Source organism: Halichoerus grypus, chromosome 1 (genome assembly GCF_964656455.1).
Source record: "Halichoerus grypus chromosome 1, mHalGry1.hap1.1, whole genome shotgun sequence".
NCBI classification, from domain to species: domain Eukaryota; kingdom Metazoa; phylum Chordata; class Mammalia; order Carnivora; family Phocidae; genus Halichoerus; species Halichoerus grypus.
In genome coordinates, this window is record NC_135712.1 from 215,274,223 (window position 1) to 215,279,033 (window position 4,811).

A 4,811-nucleotide genomic window follows, 5' to 3' on the forward strand; every position below is an offset into this window, starting at 1 on the left:
AACTTTGGTTAAAAAAAGACAAGACAGATGCACTACAGAAATCACATAGAGGTACAGCCACTATTGCAAACAGAACTGGACGTTCCCCAAATAATTTAAAATAGAAATATACAATGCAGCAATTCCACCTCTGGGTGTACATCCAAAGGAAATGAAATCAGTATCCCAAACATCTGCACTCCCACGTCCAGTGTGGCATTACTAACAAGACGTGGAAATGAAGTGTCATGGGCGGATGAATGAAGAAAATGTGGTATGTAGTGTGTATTATTCAGTATTTATTTATTTATTTAGCTAGCTAGCCAGACAGAGAGACAGAGAGTACAAGCAGGGGGGGCAGAGGCAGAGGCAGAGGGAGAAGCAGGCTCCCCGCCGACCAAGGAGCCCGATGTGGGACTCCATCCCAGGACCCTGGGATCATGACCTGAGCCGAAGGCAGCCACGTAACTGACTGAGCCACCCAGGAGTCCCTATTTAGCCTTCTTTTTTTTTTTTTTTAAAGAAAAGCTCTGCCATTTGCAACAACATGCATGACATTATGCACACAAAGACAAATGCTGTATGATCTCTTACATGTGGAATCTAAAACTAAAACTGAACTCCATAGAACCAGAGAGTACATTGGTGGCCAGGGGTGGGGGAAATGGACAGATGATGGTTGGCGGGGGGTACCAGGTCTGTTATAAGATGCACACATTCTGTGGGTGCATTGTACAGCCTGGTGACTACAGTTAGCACAGTCCTTATACCTGAAAGCTGCTAAAAGGGGGACCTTGTATTTTCACCATATACACACACAGTCAACTCTGTGAGCTGATGGATGTGTTAATTACCCTGGTTGTGGGGGATCCTATACAATGTCCTATTGTATGCATGTATCAGGCCACATCGAACATCCTAAATTTTTTAAAAAGTTAAAAGAAATATTTAATTGTAAATATATCAAAGGGATGTGGATGCCAAGGAATCTAGAGAGGCTAGGTTTCAGGGGAAGAACCACCACCCAGAGAGCAGAGGCCAGCAAGTGCCCCCCAGAAGCATATCCTTGAGCTGGGTGTCCTGTGGGTAGGGCAGTCTCTGCCAAAGAGAAGCCAGCTGGGGCTGACGCCTGTGTGGGCTGGCAAAACGAACCGGAACCTGGAGGTGCTTGAAAAATGGCAGGTTTTCTCCCATGGGATTTTGCTTAGTGCTTGGCTGGTGTTGCACGGTGGGTGGGGGTGGAAAAGCAGAGTGAAATCTGTGGTCTCTCCATGCTTGGAGATCAGAGTCCTGCTAGAACTCAGGGCTGGCAATAAAAACAAGGCAGCTCAAGACATGAATAAAGTTCAAGACCGGGCGCCTGGGTGGCTCAGTTGGTTAAGCAACTGCCTTTGGCTCAGGTCATGATCCCGGAGTCCTGGGATCGAGTCCCACATCAGGGTCCCAGCTCAGTGGGAAACCTGCTTCTCCCTCTGACCCTCTCCCCTCTCATGCTGTTTCTCTGTCTCTCTTAATAAATAAATAAATAAATAAATAAATAATAAATAAATAAATAATAAATAAATAAATAAAAAATAAATAATAAATAATAAATAAATAAATAAATAAATAAATAAATAATAAATAATTAATAAATAAATAAATAAATAAATAAATAAATAAAATAAAATAATAAAATAAAATAAAATAAAAAAGTTCAAGACCTGAAAACTAGAGGTGACCTAAAGCTCAAGTGGAAACCCAGCCTGATCAGCCGGCCCAAGTCCGTCATCCAGGCCAGCCAATACAGGAAGGAGTGTCCTCTTGCTGGGGGGGGGGGGGGGCAATTGGGCCTGGCTTCTCAATGTTCAAACACAATGTTTGGAATGCAAAAACAATTCTGAAATGTAAAGGAGGAAAATGTACTCTATAATCAAGAGGAGAAGAAAACAGCCAATAGAAGCAGACCTACAGGGGCCCCAGATGTTGAAACTAGAGGTCAAGGACTATTACGTCACTGCTCTACATCTGTTAAAGAATAAAGACAGTGGGGCAGAGGGACGAAGGAATGGAGGATTTCAATAGAGAAACAAGCTCTACAAACACAAGCGGAAACTTCAGAACTAAAAAATACCTAAAAGAATATATTGGCTACGGGGCACCTGGGTGGCTCAGTCGGTTAAGCATCTGCCTTCAGCTCAGGTCATGATCCCAGGGTCCTGGAATCAAGTCCCACGTTGGGCTCTCTGCTCAGTGGGCCTGCTTCTCCCTTTCCCTCTGCCTGCCTCTCTGCCTACTTGTGCTCTCTCTCTGTCAAATAAATAAAATCTTTTTAAAAAATTATATATTGGATAGCTTAAGAGCACACAAAGCACCACCAAAAAAACAAAAACAAAAACAAAAAACCACAAAACAAAAAAACAGGACTAATAAAATCCAAAGACATGTCAAAATTATCCAAACTGGAAGCACAAAGGAAAATAGAAAAACATAAAACAAAACCAAACCCCCAGAGTATCAGAGACCTTTGGGGTCAGATAAGATGGTCCTACACATAGATAACTGGAGTCCTGAGGGCAGGGGGAAGCTCGGAAAAACACACTCGATGAGCTAATAGCAGGAAATCTTCCAAAGCTGATGAAAGACACCAACCCACAGATCTAAGGAGCTCAGCAGATTGCCCTGCAGGATAAATACAAAGAAAACCACACATCATAGCCAAATGACTTACACACAAACACAGTCTTACAAGCAGCCAGACAAAAAGGTACAGGACTTTGAAGTGAACGATGACAATTCACCTCACATCAGAATCAACCGAATGACATCTTTAAAATGCTTAAGAGCAAAAAACCCAAAACACACCCCACAAAAAACCAAATCCACCTGCCAACCTAAAATTCGATTCCCAACAAAACACCCATCATTAACGCAGACTAAATATTCTCAGGCAACCAAAAGTTGTGACTCTGCTGCCCAAAAACCCACACTACAGAAACCACTAAAGGCAGTTCTTCAGGCTGAAAGGAGAGGACACGAGACGGAATCCCTGGCGGGCAAGAAGCCAGGAAGAGCACTTGGAGTCAGCACATGGACACGTGTGTATATAGAACACACACACACAAAAGTGTATTCACAATTACATAACAAATGTAACAGGGAACTGTGGGCTTATAACATTCGTCAGAAATAAAAGAAATGGCAAAAATAGCACAGAAGTGGGGTCAGTGGAAACAGGAAATATCTGTGTGCACGCCAACACGCATCCGCACGTCCCTATTTTTGCATTTATCCATCTGCTTCTATATTAGGAGCCACAGTTTGAGTCCACCCCTCTGGCTCTAACCCAACACCCCTGGGCTCATGCCGGTCTCCTTTCTCGGGCTTGAGCTTACAGCTGGGTTTTCTGTGCTTCTCTCTTTCAGTCTTGGGTGTATGTGCTCACCCGCAGTCACAGCCCACCCACCCCCCAGGTGAGCCTTCACAGGGCTGCAATGCTGGGCGCAGGCTTTCTGAGGCCCTGCTACGAAGCACGGCCTGGTGGCACGTGGACCCTCGGCTCATGCCCGTTTTACTGAGCTTTTCAAAAGGCTGCTCTGTCAGCCCTTTGCATTGTGTGTCGGTTTGGAAAGTCTCATTGCTAAACCCTCTCGCCCTGGCAAATTACCTTCTTCCCGCCGGCAGGCCCCAAGGACCATCGTCATCTTTGAAACAGAGTCGTTTTACTAGGAGACGCCTTGTAGGTGGCTATTCTCTGTTTCTTAGGTGCCCATTCAGTGTGGAGGTTTGGGGTTTTTCCTCCATCTGGAGGAAACACTAGCTCCAATTTGCTTCTTCAAAGGCCCTGCCAGCGTGGCGTTCCTCCGTGGCCCCTTGTGCTTCCTCTCTTTTCTTGTTCTGCTTCTGTGCCCTTTCATGAATCTTTCTTGGAGTCCTGGGCACCCTGCAGAATATTCCCTGTTTCTAAAGTCATCTTCCCCCTCCTACATTTCCTTCCTGAATTCAAGCTGTTTCCGCTTCTGGTTTTTGCCCATTTTTGTCTTTAGTTTTTGAATTTCTGATCCAAGATGATTTTCACAAAAGTCTTCGAATGCTGTTGGGAGCCATTCTCGCCGTCTTCTTCAGCTTCGAAATTACCTACCCAGGGAGGCTGGGAGTCCCCTGGTCGAACTCCCTGGTCTGTAGTGTGCAGGGCCAAGGTCTGGTTTTGTTAAGAATTCACTCCCTTTGCTTCTGGCCACATCACTCAAAGACCCCTTACAGGGGCACTAGTCCCACCAGGGGGGCTCCCCCCCAACATGACCTCACCTAACCCTCATCACCTCGAAAGACCCTGTCCCTAACACCGTCCCACCCCAGTGGGGTTAGGTTGTCAGCGTATGAACGTTGGGGGAACACATGCAGTCCACAGCATCCACCAGGGAGATCTCTTTTCCTCTGTGCTGCATTCAAGGCAACTGGTGAGGCTGTCCCGGGGCTCCCCACTTTGTCAGGTGCACTGGAGACCCAAGCATCCAGCTGCAGCTGCCCACCCCCCCATTTCTCCTGGAAGAACAAGCCACTTCATTAGGGTTTCTAATGTGTTTGTGTGAAGCCAGGCCCAAGGAGACCTGTCCCTTACCTGTCCTTCGCTCTCATCTTGACTAGGTTAACAGCAGTGTCTCCAGACCCCAAACACAGCCAAGCCCCGCTCCAACACTGACCAGAGTTCTCGGTTCTCTTGTTCCGACTGTCCATGTCTCTTGAGCAAGGGGTCACCCCCCGAGCCTGCCCCTCCCAGGGACGTAACCATCTGTGCTGCCATTGCTGCTTCAGCCAAGCCTCTTGGAAACACCGGACACCACACTCAGGAG